The sequence below is a fragment of the Chiloscyllium plagiosum genome, unplaced genomic scaffold, assembly GCF_037043375.1.
Source record: "Chiloscyllium plagiosum isolate Xiang-an unplaced genomic scaffold, Cpla_swu_hap1 HiC_scaffold_38, whole genome shotgun sequence".
Taxonomy (NCBI): Eukaryota; Metazoa; Chordata; class Chondrichthyes; order Orectolobiformes; family Hemiscylliidae; genus Chiloscyllium; species Chiloscyllium plagiosum.
In genome coordinates, this window is record NW_028270176.1 from 45895807 (window position 1) to 45916780 (window position 20974).

The following is a 20974-nucleotide window of genomic DNA, read 5'->3' on the forward strand; positions in this document are numbered from 1 at the left end:
GGGTTGTGACTCTGAGTAAGAGAGGGACCATCGAAAAGTCAGAGGAAAGTACATCAGCCATCAAGATCAAGGATAGCCAGGGGCATAGTCGAGGGAGGGTAAAGACTGCTAGTTTAAAGGGCATTTGTTTCAACATACTAGACCTGATTAGTAAGGCAGATGAGCTCAGAGCATGAATTAGCTCTGGGAACTGGGATATTATAGCTGTAACAGAAACATGGCTGAGAGAGGGCAGGACTGGCAGCTCACTGTTCCAGGATACAGAAGCTACAGGCGTGACAGAAGGACAAGTAAGTGAGGAGGGAGCCGCCCCTTTGATTAGGAAGGACATAACAACAGTGCTTAGAGACCATCAAATTAGGCCATATATTTAAAAGTTAGAAACAAAAAGGGGATGGTCTGTCTGCAGGTCTGCAGACCCTAAAATGGCCAGTGGGTACTAGAGGAGAAAATGTGTCGTGAGTTTGCAGGTATCTATAAAAATAATAGAATAGCATTAGATGGAGATTTTAACCTCCCCTGGATTGACTGGGTCACCCAGAGTGTAAAAGGCCTGTACAGGGTAGAATTTGTATAATGTGTCCAAAAAAGTTTCTGAAACCAAGACGTAGACGGCTCTACGCTACTCAGGCGGGTGCAACACTGGATCTCTCCTCAGAAAACGAGGTCAGACAAGTGACTGAAGTATCAGTCGGAGAGCACATTGCGTCCAGTGACCACAACTGTCTTTGTTTTCACAGAGTTATGGAAAAAGATCAGATGGGTTAACAGATTTAGGTATTAAACTGGAACTGGGCCAATATTGGAGCCATTCAGCAGGATCAAGCAGGGTTTGATTGGGTGAAGGTAAAAATCACACAACACCAGATGGTTTACAGAGGAACCTCGATTATCTGAACGAGATGAGCGGGCACTATTTCGTTCGGATAATTGAGTGTTCAGTTAATCGATTCAATGCCTTTCCTCTGGGGCTCGTAGTTTTCAGTCCAGTCTGCTCTCTGTTCAGGTTACTAGGCAGCAGCAAGCCATGAGCAAGCCCCCACACCTTGCCAAACCCCAAAAACACATCCCGCTCGCCTACAAACCCATCCAACACCGCCCCCACCCGCCCCTCAATGTCACCCCCCACCTGTCCCAAACCCACGAAAAGCGGCCCCTGCCGCCAAAACCGTCGGACATCACCCTCCACTGGCCGCTAGCCCCCACTTCCTAAACACGGTCGACATCAACTCTGCCAGTCCCCAAACCCGTCCAACACCGCCCTCCGCCTACCACACCCACTGTACAATCCATGTCCACGGCCGTGTCCCCGGCCCCCTGCCCCCATCATCCCCTCCCCCTTCTGGGCAGCTGGAGTGGACACCAACAGTAAGACATCTACTGCCTTTGCGGGGGTAAGTCTCGAAATAGCGCACATGCACATGCACACACACGCTCAGACAGCCACACACAACCTTTTACTGCAACATCTCAAAAAGTTTCACCTTTGCCCTATACAGGACAATGTTCGAGAGAATATCTGGGGAAGGGGGGGGGGGGGGGGCGGGGGTTAGGATTTATCCCTATATTTAACTCTCGGCTAAGTGTGGGGAGGGGGAGAGAGTGAGAGGTCAGTCATTTGGAGATGGTCCCTGGGCTTGATGTCCAGGATTGTTCTCAGCAGCAATTCAGTCACCCGAGATCGGTTTTAATCAGTGTAAACAAAAACAAAACACAATCAGGGTTGAAACGGCTCTTTGATGTAATGTTTCTATTGGGACCTCAAGATCTCCTTTGAGTAATCTGATATTGGGTAATTGATATTTGGATAGTCGAGGTCCCTTTATATTTGAAAGCGCTAGATTTAGAAGCTCTGGTGGTCATTGTAAAAAGATAAAAGAGTTCATCTAAGCTTGTTTAATATTTCATTCCATGACACTGCATTCCTGTTTCTATAAATTTGGTGCCTTAGGATTGTGCTCCACATCCACCAGTTGAAGAAGCAGTGCTTCGAAAGCTAGTGCTTGCAAATAAACCTGCTGGACTATAACCCGTGTTGTGTGATTATTAACTTTGCCCACCCCGGTTCAACACTGGCACGTCCAAATCATGACTAAAATCGATTGGGTCGGTCTGTTGGAATGAAAAGGAATGACTGGCAAATGGGAGGCTTTTAAACGTGTGATCTCAAGGATCCAGTATGTCTCTGTTAGGGTGAAGGGAAAAGCTAGCAGGTTTAGGAATCCCTGGCCCATGAGAGGTGTCGTCACACTGTTCAGGAAAATGAGGAAGGCAAACATTGTCTTTAATGTTTCCGTATCTATGTAACCTCTGACAGTCCTAAAGACATGATCAATCTGGGGAGACCCAAAAGGCCTCTCAGGTCCCTGCAGCACTCCCAACCTGTAGATCCCACCCCAAATCATATGGCTTTCAGTTCCTCTCAGACTCACTATCTGTGTAACATCCTCCCATCATTAGTACACCACTATTAATGTAATCTCCTCCAGTCTCTCCATCCACTACTCATCTCCATAACCTTCTCCAGCACTTACACCTCTATCTGTGTAAACGCCACTCTCCCCTACAACCCTTCCCACTTTAACCATTCTGGAGGGGGTTACTAATGCTCCCTTATCTGTGAAACTGTATCCAACCAAAATGACTGCCCTTCTGGAAAATCTGTCAGACTCCACACCCTCTGTATCTAACTAACCTGCAGAACCTAAACCTTCCTGTATCTATAAACATCATCCATGACTACCCTCCATATCTCTGTTTGGTCCTCCAGTCTATACAACCCACTTTCTCTCTAAACTTCTCCATTCACCTAAAACACTCCTGTCTGTGTAAACCACTCCATCCTACCAACATCCATATCTGTGTAAACTGTTCCATCCCTCCCAACCTCCACAGCTCCATGAACTCCTGCAGGCCCAACAGCCCTCCACATTTCTGTAACACCCTCGTGGTTCTATGGTCCTCCCTTTCTGTGAAACCACCCCAGTCCCCACAGCCCTCCCAGCCTGGGTCGTCTGTTCCAGATCAGATCATTGGTGTTTCTGTTACCTGTGCACTCCGAACAAACCTTCCTAATTGTATCTATTCACTCAGATCCCATCCTCTCCAGCCTCCCGAAACACTTTCCTGCCATTGTGACCCTCCCTATTTAGGACACAACAGTACAGCACAGTACAGGCCCTTCGGCCCTTGATAATGTGCCAATCTTTTATCCTATTCTAAGGTCAAACTAACCTGCAGACCATTCAAAGAAGAAAAGAACAAAGAAAATTGCTACACAGGAACAGGCCCTTCGACCCTCCACTCCTGTGCTGATCCAGATCCTCTGTCTAAACCTGCTGCCTATTTTCTAAGGATCTGTATCCTTTTGCTTCCTGCCCATTCATGCATCTGCCTAGATACATCTTAAATGACGTCATCGTTCCTGCCTCTACCACCTCCGCTGGCAACGCGTTCCAGGCCCCATCACCCGCTGCATAAAGACCGTTCCACGTATGTCTGTCCTAAGTCTTTCCCCTCTCACTTTGAGATTGTGACCCCCAATAAGTGCATTCCACACACTGAGGAAAAAAGCTTCTTGCTATCCACCATGTCTGCACATCTCATGAGTTTGTAGACATCAATCAGGTTCCCAGTCAACCTTTGTGTTTCCAATAAAATATATTCAACCTCTCTTTATAGCTAGCCCCTTCCATGCCAGACAACCTCTGCACCCTCCCCACAGCATCCACATCCTTTTGGTAATGTGGTGATCAGTATTGTATGTAACATTCCAAATGTGGCCAAACCAAAATCCAATACAACTGTAACATGACCTGCCAACTTTTTCACTCTATAGCCCGTCCAATGAAGGAAATCATGCTGTATGCCGCCTTAACCACTTTACTGACCTGCGTTGTCACCTTCAAGGAACAATGGACCTGAATACCCAGGTCTCTCTGTACATCAATTTTCCCCAGGACTTTTCCATTTCTGTATAGTTCACTTTTGAATTGGATCTTGCGAAATGCATCCCCTCGCATTTGCCTCGGTTGAACTCCCCATCTGCCATTTCTCTGCCCATCTCTCCAATCGATCTATATACACTGCTGTGTTCTCTGACTGTCCCCATCACTACCTGCTACTCCACTAATCTTAGTGTTATCTGAAAACTTGCTAATCAGGCAACTGATACCTTCCTCCAAATCATTTATGTATATCACAAACAGCAGTGGACCCAGCACGGATCCCCGTGGAACACCACAGGGCACAGGTCTCCATTTTGAGAAATTCATTTTACTGTAATCGATGTTAATTCCAAAAGTTAATTAAATGTCCCTAATGTAACTCTCTCTGCCACCAACGCTGGCAGTGCATTCCACATACCCACCACCCTCTGTGTAACACCCTCTGAATATCTCCCATAAACCTTCCTCCAAGTACCTTAAAATTATGCCCCATCTTTATAGCCATTTTCACAATGGGAAAATTCTCGGGCCATCCACTCTGTGTATGCCTCTCATCATCTCGTACGTCTCTTATCATTTCGTACACCTCGATCAAGACAGCTCTCATCCTTTTTCATTCCAATGAGAAAAGCCCTGGCTTCCCCAACATTTTTTCATTAGGCCTGCCCTCTAATCCAGAAAACATCCTTACAAATCTCTGCACCCTCTTCAAAGCTTCCACACCTTTCCTATAATGAGGCGACCGGAACATAACACAATATTCCAAGTGTGGACTAATCAGGGCTGTATGGAGCTGCAGCATAACCTCACAGGTCTTAAACTCAATCCCTTGGCTAATGAAAGCTAACACATCATACGCCTTCGTACCATCCCTATCAACTTGGCTGGCATCTTTGAAGGATCTATGGACGTGGACCCCAAGGTTCTTCTATTTCTCCACACTACGAAGAATCCTGCCTTTAACCCAGTAGAGGTTTTCTGCAGAATCATTCAATCTTAAACCCTCCCTATTTTGGTATCTTCCTCCAGTCCCCACAAAACTCATAAACTGTGAAACGTCTTCCCGCCCCTACAATCCTCCTAAGCTCCGTAACCTCCTTTATTGACATGAACCCTCAAAACTACCAAAGCCAATTTTAGCCACTTTAATATTACTAATAACTGCAAAATCCTCCAATCCTGATATTCCTCCCTAACTCTGTAAGCCCCACCATCATCTAGTACCCTTCTGTGGAACATTGCAGAGGAAGAAAGAGTTGTAGAGTCCGGGTCATGTTACGGAGGTAGGAAGGGCTGCAGAACCTGGAGGATGGTACAAATGTAGAAAGGGACGGAGATCCTGCAGGAGGTTAGAGGGAGCGGGATTCATATAACATGCAGGATGGAACCGTGACTGCATTGTGGAACCTGAAGGATATTTTAGTCTGAATGATTCATTTGTTTTTTTTATTAGACTATTGGGCCGATCTTGATGACCTAGTTTTGCTGATGTTTACCAGAATTGGCTGTGCACAGCTTCAGATTCCCAGGCTGGGAAATGTGAGTTCAGATGTGAATATATTTGCCTGACACTGACCTGGTGCTGCTCTAGTAGAAAGTACTCTCCGTGTATCTGGTAACCTCCAGATCGACAGGACTGACCAGAGCTCACCTCATCAAAGCCTTAGTTTAGAATGTTCTATTTTATTATTATTATTTTCAAGTGTCAGTTTCGTGAGATGCAGGAATTGGGGTGATTCAATTTTAAGAGATTGAAACCTTTATCATTGGAGATTGGGAGGCCTTCAAAAATGAGATAACGGCTTTCCAGAGACAGTACATAGTATTCCTGTTAGTGTGGAAGGAAATGCTGGTGGGTGTAGGGTATGCTGGATGACGAGAGAATGAAGATTTTGGTTAAGAAAAAGAAGGAAACATTTGTCAGGTATAGACACGAGAAATCAAGTGAATTCTCAGAATATAAAGGCAGGAGGAGTATACTTAAGAGGGGAATCAGTAGGGTAAAAAGTGGACGTGAGATAGCTTTGACAAATGGTGCTCAGGAGAATCCAAAGGGTTTTTATAAATACATAAACGACAAGAGGGTAACTAGGGAGAAAATAGGGCCCCTCAAAGATCAGCAAGGCAGCCTTTGTGTGCAGCCGGAGGAGATGGTGGCGATACTATATAAGTATTTTGCATCAGTGTTTACTGCGGCGAAGGAAATGGAGGATACAGAATGTGGGGAAGTAGATGGTGAGTCTTGAAAAGCGTCCATATCGAAGAGGAGGAGGTGCCGGATGTCTTGAAATGCATAAAAGCGCATAAATCCCCAGGCTCTGATCAGGTGTACCTTGGAATCTGTGGGAAGCGAGGGAAGTTACTGATGGGCCCTTTGCTGATAAATTTGTATCATTGATTATCACAGGTGAGGTGCTTGAAGACTGGAGGTTGGCTAACGTGGTGCCACCATTTAAGAAAGGTGGTAAAGGAAAGCTAGGGAACTACAGACTAGTGAGCCTGACATCAGTAGTGGATAAATTGTTGAAGGGAATCCTACGAGATAGGATTTACATGTATTTAGAAAGGCAAGGAGTGACTAGGCATAGTCAGCATGGCTTTGTGTGTGGGAAATCATGTCTCAAGCAATTGATTGCTCCTTTTGAAGAAGTAACAAAAAGGATTGATGAGGGCCAATCATTAGATGTGATTTCTATAGACTTCAGTGAGGTGCTTGAAATAGTTCCTCATGGGAGATTGTTTAGCAAGGTTAGATCTCATGGAATACAGGGAGAACTGGCTGTTTGGATACAGAATTGATCGAAGGTAGAAGACAGAGGGTGGTGGCGGAGGGCTGCGTTTGTGGGCGGCATGGTGGCACAGTGGTTAGCACTGTTGCCTCACAGCACCAGAGACCCGGGTTCAATTCCCGCCTCAGGCGATTGACTGTGTGGAGTTTACACGTTCTCCCCGTGTCTGCGTGGGTTTTTCCCTGGTGCTCCGGTTTCCTCCCACAGTCCAAAGATATGCAGGTCAGGTGAGTTGGCCATGCTAAATTGCCCATAGTGTTAGGTTAGGGGTATGGGTGGGTTTCGCTTCGGCGGGTCGGTGTGGACTTGTTGGGCCGAAGGGCCTGTTTCCACACTGTAATGTAATGTAATCTAATTAATCACACTGGAGGATGATGGTGTGCCACAAAGATCGGTGCTTGTATCACTATGTGTTGTCATTATATTAATGATTTTGACATGAACATAGGAGGTACAGTTAACAAGTTTGCAGATGACGCCAAAATTTGAGATATAGTGGGTAGTGAAGAAGGTTACCTCAGATTACAACGGGATCTGGATCAGATATGCAAATGGGCTGAGAAGTGACAGATGGAGTTTAATTTCGATAAATGTGATGTGCTGCATTTTGGGAAAGCACATCTGAGCAGGACTTGTACACTTAATGTGAAGGTCCTCGGGAATGTTGCTGAACAAAGAGACCTTGGAGTTCATAAGTCCTTGAAAGTGGAGTCGCAGGTAAGCGGATAGTGAAGACGGTGTTTGGTATGCTTTCCTCTATTGGTCATAGCATTGATTATAGGAGATTGGGGGTCATATTACAGCTGTACAGCACACTGGTTAGGACACTTTTGGAATATTGCGTGCATTTTTGATCTTTTTCCTATTGGAAGGATGTTGTGAAACTTGAAAGTGTTTAGAAAGGTTTTACTAGGATGTTGCCAGGGTTGGAGGATTTGAGCTATCGGGAGAGGCTGAAGTGACTGGGACTGTTTTCCCTGGAGCGTCAGAGGCTAAGGGGTGACATTCTTGAGGTTTATAAAATCATGAGGGGCATGGATAGGATAAACAGACAAGGTTTTTTCCCTTGGTGGTGGAGATCAGAGCTGGAGGGCATAGGTTTAGGGTGAGAGATGAAAGATTTAAAAGGGACCTTAGGGGCAACGTTTTCACGCAGAGTGTGCTTATGTATGGAATGTACTGCCAGAGGAAGTGGTGGAGGCTGGTACAATTGCAGCATTCAGAAGGCATCTGGATTGGTATATGGATAAAAAGGGTTTAGTGGGATATGGGTCAAGTGCTGGGAGATGGGACGAGATTACGATAGGATATCTGGGTGGCGTGGACAAATTGGACCGAAGGGTATGTTTATGTGCTGTACCTCTCTAGGACTCTCTGGGTCTAAATGTTTTCCACTGTTCATTTACAGACTGACATTTTGTTTACCTTGGTCAGTTCTCTCTCAAAATCATGTAATTGGTTTTGTTACTGATGCTTGGGTGTGCTTTATGGTCACTTTAAAATGTCATAATCTCTTTGAATTCCGGTGTAATTTTTTGGAGGATCTTGGTGTGATATTACTCATTCACTCAGCTTCATTACCCAACGGTCGATCTGAGATAGTTACATCCTAGGTATTTGCACAATGTGTTATTCAAAGAAACACTGACAAAAACATTCAAGGAGGATCTTGGAAAATATCACTCTTGCCAATGTGTCTGTCCCAGATTATACAAAGATTGAAGTCTCCAAAAATTATCTCACCACCTTTGCTACAAATTCTAATGAATTCCTGTTTAATGCAGGGATGAGGAATGAAATACTGCAAGGCAGCATAAAAACTGTTCTCCTGCTTATGTTTTTGACACATAGCACCCAGAATTTATATTCAGGCTGATTCAGCTGCATAATCTGTGGCCAAATGCTTTCTCTGTAATCCCTTTGTTATCCATTAGTGTCAGGGTTCCCATCTTGCTTTTCCATTCTGCCTGAAATCCTGTAAGGTTGTTTACTGTTGAATATTTATGTTCCACCTTTTGTTCAACCTGTAACCACGTCTGTCTGGTGACTAAGTCTCATTTTCTCTGTGTCACAAGTCTATTACCTTATTGTAGATACTTTGCCCATTCCAAAAAAAATGATAATTTCCTCTTTCCCACAATGTCCTGTCACAAACTGATTCATTGATGTACAGTTTTCGTTAAACTCTGTCCCTTCCTGTTTCTTTCTGCTTGTCTTCAGCCACATTCCCATGCTGTTCCGAGGCTTCACATTTTCCCTTTGGATTTGGAAAGCTCCTTTCACCTGTACCCTCTCTCTGCACCCTCCATGTCAGTTTAAAGCCTGTCCATAAACCTACCGACATGACTGGCCAGGACACTGGTCCCAGCAGTGTTAGTTTTAATTCACTCGTGAGATATTGCTGTCTCTGGCTGGCCAGCATCGCATGCCCACTCTGACCAGCCTTAGAGCTGAGTGGCTTTCCAGACCATTACAGAGGGCATTTGAGAGTCAATCCCATTGCTCTGGGTCTGGATTCATATGTAGTCTAGACTGGCAGCCTATAGCAGATTTCCTTACTTAAAGGGTATTAAGTAGTCAGATGGGTATCCCTGCTACCGGCATTAAATTCTGGATGAACAGTCTAGTGAGAGTAACCCGAGGCCATTGCCTGGCCCACTGATAGCTCCCTCATCCCTGAGTACTGATCCCAGTGCACCTTCTTCCTGACCGTGATTTGATCCTGATAACTTCCTGCACTCTGGTGATATCACACAATCTCTCTCCATGTGATATGTGTCACTGTGAGGGTTTAATTGATGCCGGTGACTGCACCTTTTGCAGCTACTCCAGATCCTGAACAAACAGAATTCTCCACTCCAGGGAGATGCAGCAGCACAGGCCAGGGATGGAGACTGGGATTTTCCAGGTCTCGGTTGGACTTGGTGCCATTCTCCATGTGTAACCCTCACTGCATCAGTCTGATTTCCCATTCTGTTCATTTCTCTGTCTCCTGTAGGTACTCAGGATGCTCCTGACTCAGCAGAATTCCCAATTCCTGTTTCGTCCATCACCACAATGAAGACAGTTGGTCAGCCAGAGAGATGGAGAGTGAGATCTGGAGCCTTCAGTAAATCCTGCAGTGAGGTAAGATCACTCAGTGAACAGAGCAGAGTGTATTTAATACATCGAACTTTGGTCCAGAAGACATGACACAGATACAGTGTTGAAGCACGAACACAGAGCATGATGGTCCCAGGCTCAATCTCCACCCTCTTGTTTACTTTCATCTCTGCTGTACTGAGCCTACCTGTGTCAGTATAAGAAGTTGACAGTTATCAATCCAGGCCTGTGCTGTCTTAGTGAGGATCAGTACAACAGAGGGGAAAGCAGGTCTCCCTCAAGGAGATGGTATTGAACCCTGGGATCTTTCTGTTCTATATTCACACATTGTCTTTTGTCGTGTGATAGAGTCATACAGGAAGGAAACATGCCTTTCGGTCCAACTCATTTGTGCCAGTGTCTGGAATACTTGTAATTCCCAGAAAATTTCCTGCTTCTGTAACCTCCACCCACCCCCCCCAACATATTCCCGCGGTATATTTGAAACCTACTCCGATGCTGACGACTCTCCCTGTGTGTAAATTGCTCCAGTGTCGATAACATGCCCAATCTCAATAATCTCATCCTGCACTCAGTACAATAATCCCTATTTCTCTAGTCTTGCACAATACTTACGTGCCCCCGTTTCTGTGCACTCCTCCAGCCTGGACCAAAATACCCTCCTGTGTACCTTCCTCAAGCCCCAAGAGAACATAATATCACTGTAACCTTCTGCAGGCCCTATAACACTCCTGCCTACTGGCCTATAGCACCACATGACCTCAGTAACCTGCTCCCAACCTTACTGAGTACCTTATCTGCATAAACACCTCCAGACACTTTTCAAGCCACAACAACACTGCACATCTCTGTTTGCTCCTCCACTCCATATAGTCCTCCCAGCACCTCAAACATTGTCTCTGTGTAAATCTGCAATTTGGGGCAGCACGGTGGCTCAGTGGTGAGTAATGCTGCCTCACAGCGCCAGGGACCCAGGTTCGATTCCAGCGTTGAGTGACTGTCTGTGTGGAGTTTGCACATTATCCCCGTGTCTGTGTGGCTTTCCTCTGACACTCCAAAGATGTGCAGGTCAGGTGAATTGGCCATTCTAAGTTGCCCATAGTGTTAGGTGCATTGTCAGAGAGAAGTGGGTCTGGGTGGGTTACTCTTTGGTGGGTCGGTGTGGACTTGTTGGGCCGAAGTACCTGTTCCCATGCTGTAGGGTTTCTAATCTAAACTCTCCCTCTGCATTCCATATTATTGTCCCTAAATATATCCCTCTATCCATAAACAGCCCCAAACCCTTCAAACCTCCAAGTCTGTGTGAACTCCCACAGTTCCAACATCCCTCCTTCACTGTGTTACCCTTTTCAGTCCTGAAACATTCTGAAAATGTGGACATCCTACAATCCTCCCTATCTGCGTAATCCTCTCAGGTTCCTGTAACACCCCCGATCTGTGGAACCAACTCCAATGCTTGTGACTCTCCCGATCAGTTTCTACAAGACTGGCTATCTATGTAACATCCTCCTGTCGCTATCACCCGCCCTGTAAATGTAAGCTCCTCCAGTCTCCCCATCAATCTAATCATCTCCATAACCTTCTTCAGCTCTTACACCCCTATCTGTGTAAACGTTACATTCCCCTACAACTATCCCTAAAGCAGAAACCTCCTCCAGTGTCTGCAATACTCCTTATCTGTGTTAGTGTCTCCAGGCTCTATTGCTGTTCCTGTCTCTGTAAGCTCTGACAGATTGTCCAGCTTTCCGGTCCATATAATTTCCAGAACCTCAGCATCCGACATCAACAAATGAATTCATTAACTACAGCCTTCCATATCTCTGTTCGTCCCTCAATTCCATCAAACTTCATAGTCTCTGTAAATAGCACCATTCCATAAAATACTCCCTGTCTGCGTAAGCTACCCCAATCCTATACTGAGAAGCCTCACTGTACTTTTGATCACCTGTGGTCCCTTCAGATCTCCCTGTATCTTCCCTGACTCCAATGAATACAGCTCATCTCATGTTATAACTCCTCTAACTCATATGTTACTCCTCAACTCTGTGATATTCTTCAGTTACTGCAATTCTAATTCTTTATCTCCAGAGCTTCCAATCCTCCTGATCGATGTAAGGTTATTGATCTCCTACAGCATGTTTAACACCTCTAGCAGCCTCCAACTCCTCAATGCATCCTGTTGCTGTAACCTTCTCAAATGCTACAGCTCACTGTCTTTGTAATATCTTCAGTATCTGCAACCCTGTTGATTTTTGTCACCTCCTCCAGAACAGCACTCCACATCTCTGTGTAACTGATGAGAATGCTGTAAACCTGCCTTCACAGTCCTCAGTATCTCTCTGAACTCCTGCAGCCCTACAACTCTCAGTATCTCTGGTTCCTCCAATCCCTATAATTCTCCCTGGCTGTGTGAACTGATCCAGCCCCTTCCACCCTCCCTTTCCCACTCACTCCTGCAGCTCCAACTACTGTCCATTTCAGTGTAATTCCTGGCACCAACAATCCTCCCGGTCTCTATAAACTCCTGCAGCTCCAACGACCACCCCAATCTGTGTAATCTCTAGTCCGTCCAAACCTCCCTTTCTGTAGCTCCAAATACCACCCAATCTGTCTAATCTTCAGTGCCTCCAACCGTCCCTTTCTCTAAAATATTCTATAGTTCCAACTACCACCAATATCTGTGTAATCTTCAGTCCCGACAACCCTCCCAGTCTCTGTATCTCCTGAATCTCCAACGACCACCCCTATCTGAGTAACCTCTAGTCCCTATGTTCCTCCTGATCTCTGTAACTCCTTCAGGACTGATAACCCTGTAACTCTCCTTGACATCTTTCAGCCCGACAACCGATCAGAAATCTAATCACCAACAGTGATCTCAAACCACCCGAGCTCTGTAACATTCTCCAGTCTCTACAACCCAGCTTTTCTCTGTTAGTTTCTCTGGTAACTGTATTCCCTTTTATCTCCAGTTACAGATCCTTGCTCAGGGAAACAATGTCTCAGTACTGAATCTGTAAGAACACACGAATCTTCGTTGTATCAATAAATTTGCCTCATTTTCTAAAATTTAATGACGGCAAGTTCAACCTTCTCCACCTCTTCTTATCAATATCCCTCCATTTTGAAGATCAGCCTGGTGAACCTTCTCTGGGCTTCCTCCAATGCAAGGACATTTTCCCTCCAGATAGGGGACCAAACCAGTTCACTGTATTCTCACTGTGGGCTGACTGGAGTCCTCTATAGTTGTTACAAGCCTTCCCTATTTTTATTCTCCATTCCCTTTGGAATCAATGCCAGCTCTTCTCTTTGTCCTGCTTGCCCTGTATACCACCTTTCTGAGATTTATACACAAGGATTCCCAAGTTACTCTGTGATGTAGCTTTCTGCAGTTGATCTGAAACCAAGAAGTGACATCAATAATCAGGAAGGTGCTGGAATGTATGGTAAACAATATGCCAGAAATGCGAATTGCACAGTTAGAAACCTATGGAAAAAGCGCAGTCCATACGGCCATCATTTATAGGAGTAGAATTAGGCCATTCGGTCCATCGGGTCTATTTCACTATTCGATTATGGTTGAATTGTTTCTCAACCTCGTTCTCTCACTCACTCCCTGTAACCCTTAATCTCCTTACTCATCAAAAACCTAGCTATCTCTGAATCACTTAGCACCCACAGCCCCATGAGGTAGTGAGTTCCACAGATCCATCACCCTCTGGCTGAATAAATTCCTCCACATCTCTATTCGAAAGGGTCGTCCCTTCACTCTGAAGCTGTGCCCTTGGCCCCTAGTCTCTCCTGCTCATGGAAACATCTTGCCCTCGTCCACACCATCTAGGCCCCTCAGTATTCTGTAAGCTTGAATGAGATTCTGCCGCTGCCTATGAAACTTCATCAAGTGCAGACCCAGAGACTTCACCTGCTCCGCATATGACACAAATTTCATCCCTGGGATTGTTTTTGGAAACCCATTTCTCGAACCCATTCACTTCCTTTGTCCAGACTCTTAATGTATAACGCGTGGAGTGTAGTCCCAACACTGACCCCTGCGGAGCTCCCCTCATCACCAGTTCCCATCGTGAAAAAGACCCCTTTCTTCACACTCTCTGGCTTGTGCCAATCAAACAAATCCTCTACCCATGCTAAGCATGTTGTTCTGAAATGGAAATTTCATTTCACACACACTGCTGGATTTATTTTTCAGTCTGGCTATAAACAGCAGAGTTTCACCATTACCTTCCCATCTGTAATTCCCTGGAGAAGATGGTGGTGAGCTGCCTTCCTGACCCATTGCAGTCCTTTGGGTGTAGGGACAGACACAGTGCTGGGAGGATGGTGCGTGTCTTGGAGGGCACCTTGGAAATGCTGGTGTTCCCGTGTACCTGGAGCTCCTGTCCTTCCAGGGTATAGTGGTTTCAGGTTTATGAAGGGCTGTTGAAAGACCCTGCCTGAGTGACCTCTATTCGAAAGGGTCTGAAGAAGGGCTTATGCCCGAAACGTCGATTCTCCTGTTCCCTGGATGCTGCCTGACCTGCTGCGCTTTTCCAGCAACACATTTTCAGCTCTGACCTCAGTGCTAATTGTAGATCTTTTATTCCTTCATTCATTAATGAACACGAGCTTTGTTGGCTGACCCAGCATTTATTGTTGAGTTTGAGTTGTCCCTGAGAAGGTGGTGGTGAGCTGCCTTCCTGAGCCACTGCTGTTGTTATCTGTGTACCCTCCAGCAGGCACTACAACACTCCTCATGTCTGTAACTGCATACAGATAATGCAGCTCTCCCTTTCATATCTGACATCCTCCCCGCCATATAAATTTGACAGTTCCTCACAATATCTCACCTCCTCCATTCCCATCTGTGCTAGAGATCACTAAAATTTCTTTATTCTTGTTTAAACTTCTGATCACCAAAAATCTCTCCCTTTTTAAAATTGTAACTCCTTCAGTTTCTGTTACTCTCCATCTAACTGTAATCAATGACAGCACAGGTTCCCTTCCTAAATGTCTATAATTATAATGGTTGTATGTGTTAAATTGGCGCTTTTCTTCCTCCTTATACATCTCAGGACTTCCAGCCCCTACAATTCCACTATTTGGAATGCCCCCATTCTCTGCATCTCCTCATGTTCTGAGGGTCCTTGAAAACCACCAGTGCCCCAAAGGTTTATGTTCCCCCCAGTTACTGCAAGTCTTCTCACTCTGTCACATGCAAGTCTGTCACATCCAAGTCTCCATCCAAGTCTCCAGGACCAGACAACATTTGCTGGATGTCAATTTCCTTTTATTGAAGTCTACACATCACCGTAACCAGTTCAGAAAAAGCTCCGTCATGAACAAGCCACCATCTCTCTATTTCCTTTGCCTTTTTCAGTGTCTGAAACTCTCACAGTATCTTCCAGTAAGCTTCTTTAGTTGCTGCAGGTCTGCCTAGCTCCCCAGATAACTTGTTCCATCCCATATAGCTCGCTCAATCACTGTAAAACCCTCTGCTCTGTCTAATCCTCCTCTTTCCCACTGTCTTCCAGGCACAACAGCGATCCTGTAAGAGAGCTTAGCAGAATGCGATGTTATAAATCTCAGCTGAGGCTTGAGGCCTACCATTACCTGGGAGTCACAAAGGGAGAGAACCTGAGAGAGATCAGCACAGAGCGGGAGAATATAAATCAGCAGCGAGGATCGAGGCCGGCTGGGACTTGGAGTTAGAGAAGCAGCAGAGCAGGAGGCTCGAAATCAGCACCGAGTCACAGAGGAAGTGACCATGTGAGGGAGCAACTTGGAGCAGGAGCATGAGGCTAACATACCTGGGAGTTACAGAGGCAGCAACGTGGGAGGATATAAATCAGCACTGAGGATCAAGGCCTTACCGTGCCTAGGAGTCACAGAGATGGTGACCTTGTGAGGGAGCAGAATGGAGGTGGAGCTGGAGTATTACACGTACCTGGGAGTCACAGAGGCGGTGACCCTGTGAGGGAGCAGAGTGCAGTGGGAGCCGGAGGATTACATGTACCTGGGAGTCACAGAGACGGTGACGCTGTGAGGGAGCAGAGTGGAGTACAAGCTGGAGTACGACATGCACTTGGGAGTTACAGAGACGGTGACGCTGTGAGGGAGCAGAGTGGAGTACAAGCTGGAGTACTACATGCACCTGGGAGTTACAGAGACGGTGACGCTGTGAGGGAGCAGAGTGGAGTTGGAGCTGGAGGAGGGCATGTACCTGGGAGTTACAGAGACGGTGACGCTGTGAGGGAGCAGAGTGGAGTGGGAGCTGGAGGATTACACGTACCTGGGAGTCACCGAGATGGTGAGCCTGTGAGGGAGCAGAGTGGAGTTGGAGCCGGAGGATTACATGTACCTGGGAGTCACAGAGACGGTGACCCTGTGAGGGAGCAGAGTGCAGTGGGAGCTGGAGGATTACATGCACCTAGGAGTTACAGAGACGGTGACGCTGTGAGGGAGCAGAGTGGAGTACAAGCTGGAGTACTACATGCACCTGGGAGTTACAGAGACGGTGACGCTGTGAGGGAGCAGAGTGGAGTTGGAGCTGGAGGAGGACATGTACCTGGGAGTTACAGAGACGGTGACGCTGTGAGGGAGCAGAGTGGAGTTGGAGCTTGAGGAGGACATGTACCTGGGAGTTACAGAGACGGTGACGCTGTGAGGGAGCAGAGTGGAATACAAGCTGGAGTACTACATGCACCTGGGAGTCACAGAGACGGTGACGCTGTGAGGGAGCAGAGTGGAGTACAAGCTGGAGTACTACATGCACCTGGGAGTTACAGAGACGGTGACGCTGTGAGGGAGCAGAGTGGAGTACAAGCTGGAGTACTACATGCACCTGGGAGTTACAGAGACGGTGACGTTGTGAGGGAGCAGAGTGGAGTACAAGCTGGAGTACTACATGCACCTGGGAGTTACAGAGACGGTGACGCTGTGAGGGAGCAGAGTGGAGTACAAGCTGGAGTACTACATGCACCTGGGAGTTACAGAGACGGTGACGCTGTGAGGGAGCAGAGTGGAGTTGGAGCTGGAGGAGGACATGTACCTGGGAGTTACAGAGACGGTGACGCTGTGAGGGAGCAGAGTGGAGTTGGAGCTGGAGGAGGACATGTACCTGGGAGTTACAGAGACGGTGACGCTGTGAGGGAGCAGAGTGGAGTTGGAGCTGGAGGAGGACATGGACCTGGGAGTTACAGAGACGGTGACGCTGTGAGGGAGCAGAGTGGAGTACAAGCTGGAGTACTACATGCACCTGGGAGTTACAGAGACGGTGACGCTGTGAGGGAGCAGAGTGGAGTTGGAGCTGGAGGAGGACATGTACCTGGGAGTTACAGAGACGGTGACGCTGTGAGGGAGCAGAGTGGAGTTGGAGCTGGAGGAGGACATGTACCTGGGAGTTACAGAGACGGTGACGCTGTGAGGGAGCAGAGTGGAGTTGGAGCTGGAGGAGGACATGTACCTGGGAGTTACAGAGACGGTGACCCTGTGAGGGAGCAGAGTGGAGTTGGAGCTGGAGGAGGACATGTACCTGGGAGTCACCGAGATGGTGACCCTGTGAGGGAGCAGAGTGGAGTGGGAGCTGGAGGATTACATGTACCTGGGAGTTACAGAGACGGTGACGTTGTGAGGGAGCAGAGTGGAGTTGGAGCTGGAGGAGGACATGTACCTCGGTGTCACCGAGATGGTGACCCTGTGAGGGAGCAGAGTGGAGTGGGAGCTGGAAGATTACACACACCTGGGAGTCACAGAGATAACTTTCTGCTGCTGGGACCTACCTGCACTGAGTTTGAAAGAAATGCAAGAGCCATCACAGGAAAGGCTGTAAAGTCACTGGTTGATAAATACACTGTTATTAGTGACTGTCAGTTAATTGTTGTAAGTCAGCAAATTTATTTTTTCAACTTCTGAAATAAGGGTTGAAAACAGAAATAAGAGGGACAAGTGAAATTGTGAGCCAATATAATAAATTACCCTCAGTAAGCCACAGTTGAATAAGGGACTTAACATTCGGGAAATAGCAATATGGTTAACTTCATTCTAAGTAATTAATTAAGTTACTCCAGACATGTTGTATTTTAAGACATGGTTAGACATACCTATCAGATGGAAAATGTGTTCTGTTACATTGGGAAGTCATAGCCCCCTGCTTGTGTCCTAGATGGACCCTGGGTCATGGAGCTCAGACAGTGACTAGAGACCCTATGGGAGATCTGTGGTGCTGAGAGTTAGGTGGATAACACATACGCAGAGCAGATCACCCTGCAGACATGACGGCCTGGAAGAAGGAAGAGTCTGGGGAACTAAGCAATCGGAGAGAAACAGTCAGGGAATACAAGAATATCCTGGTGTCTCCCTCCCAATTCAGATTCCCAGTTTGGAAGCTGATGAAGGTATTGGCTGCTCAGAGGAGTGAAGTCAGAGCCATGTCTGTGGCCCCACAAGCAGCCTGACTGTACAGGAGTGGAGGGAGAAGGAAGGAGAAGCAAAATGCACAGGGGAGTCAGGAAAGTGAAGAAGGTGTCAGTGTTTCTGTAATTCCAGGATAGTGGGGTTAAGAATGTCACGGTGGCTGCAGGACATTCGTCTGGGGGACAATGAGCAGTCAAAGGTCATGTTCCTGTTGGTAGGAATGACCTGGGTAGGAAGGGTGAAGTGGTCTGGGAGTCAGAATTTAGGGAGCTAGGTGGATGGTTAGCAAGCCAGTCCGCAAATGTAGCAATCCCTGGAATACTCCCATTGCCGTGTCCAAGTGAGAACAGGACTCAGAGTTTTAGGTAGATGAGAGTGTGACTGGAACGATCGTGCTGCAGGAAGGGCTTCAGATTCCTGGGACTGGTTCTGGAGAAGGCAGCAACTGTACAAGCTGGATGGGCTAACATGATGAAGGTATTGAATTCCTTACTGAATTCCTTACGGGGTATGTGGGAGGGATTGAAAATAACTTGGTGTGTGCTTAGGATCCAAAAAGGAATAGTAGAGGAGACTACCAGGATTCTCAAAATAATGGGAGATGCAGTTGGTACTAATTTACAACAACAAGTCTATCAGTGGAAGATGGAGTAAGAACGAAAGCCTTAATCTGAGGTACTCTGCATGGACGTGAATACTCGGAATGTGCGGAGTTCCAGATGCAGATTGTGGAAATCTGATGGACGGATCACCGAGAGCTGGCTCAAGGAATGGCAGGACTGGGTGTTAAATATTGCTGGGTATAAGGGATTCTGAAATGATAAAAGGGAAGGGAAAGGATGAAGGTAGAAGTATTGGTTTAGATTAGCGTTAGTTTAGGAGTCCAAGAGAAAGAGGATCCGTCCAAGAACAGAATGAATTTGGCTGGAGCTACAGAACAACAAGTGTACAATTATACTGTGAGATACAGTCTGTCAGCCAGGAACCATTGGAAAGGATGGAGGGAATAAATAGGCAGGTTCATTTGAGAGCGATGACAATACTACAGATCGGTTATACTGCGAAACTTAATGTTTCCAGATATAGACCGGGATACTGGTGGTGAAAGGTCACGAGGGGCAAGTGTTCCTGGGTTACATCGAGGAGGGCTGACTGCAGGAGTATGTTTCCAGCCTAAGAGGGCATGTACTGTTGGACCTGGTCCTTGGGAAAGAGGTGGGGCAAATGGATCCAGTGTCAGTAGGGGAACGTTTTGGGGCGCAGCGATCATTTTATTGTAAAGATCAGGATGATGGTAGAGAATGATGTGCAATAATTGAGAGTGAGAAACATTAGTTGACTGAGAGCAGCCTTCAATGGGGCAAGAAAGAAGCTGGGAACCTTTCAACAAGGCCAGTGAAATTGCAGCTTTCAAGAGAGTGAACCAGGTCAGATTGAGCTGGGATTATGGAGATGTTGCTGCAGTGTGACCATGACTGAGAACTGAATAAACAAACGTTTTCCCGATTTTTACAGGTAGGTTAAATAGGCCAACACAGTGAAGTAGCATTGTGGATAAAGAATGGGATCATTATTATCGTGATTCTAATCAATTTACACACTGCTCCTCCCTGCCCTCACCGCTCATCCCTGCGTATTGATTATGTCAAACATTGGTAACCTTTGAAAATTTCAGAAAATAGCACAGTATAGAGGAGATCACTCTGTCCACTGTCTGTGTTGGTAAAGATGTGACGTTGTTTTTTAAAGCCCTAGTTCTGTCTCCCCGGACAGTGTAGGACTTCAAGTGCAGACCGTTATTAAAATGGTTTGAGAGTTTCTGCCTCTACTCGGCTTCCATGTGTGACACCCAGATCCCGACCATACTCTGGGTGAAATAACAACTTTCCTCACCACTTCTCAAATATTTCAACAAATTACATTAAATATTCGCCGCTCGTAACTGAGCTCTTCAACGGGAACAAGGTGTTCTCTCCCTTTCTAACCAGGCTCCTGACAATATGTGCACCCCAATCAAATCTCCTGTCAGCATCCACCATTTCAATTTTTCCTCATAACTGCACTTCCACTGTCACAGGATAGCGAATCTCCTCTGTACCCTGTCCAGTCCAATTCCATCCTTCCATGTGATGGGGTGACCAGAACTGTACTCTGTGCCCAAGCTGTGACTGAACTCATTATTTATACAGTTCCTGCATAAGCTTGCTGCTTTGAAGTTCCGTATTTTGTCTGATAGAGGAAATAATGCCATTTGCTATATTAACAAGATTATTAATGTTTCCAGTTTCCTTCTGCCCACACTGACTATACTGTCATTTATTGTACATATCTCTCTATTGTTGATGTCCCCAAATGCCTTGCCTTGCACTTCACTGGGTTGTTTGCTCCATTCACCTGGATCCTATAGTTTCTGTTTTTAAACTGTCTGCCATGGAATCTCTCGTCAAATCCGAGTGAGTCACATGCAGATACAGGTTACTGCCTCAGACCGACACAGTTAGATTAATTACACAAGATCTTCCTTGAACAAATCCAGACTGACCATCCTGGAGTCCCAGGGACTTCTTCAGTGACCGTTTATCCACTGTCTCAGAATTCCAGCTGCGACCTATTAAGTCATTCCCTTGCTCCACATTAAACAAAGCTGCAGGGTTAGCCATTCTCCAGTCCTGCGGCACCATCCCTGCATCCAGTGAGGATTGGATAATGTGGGTAACTATAAGGCAGGGG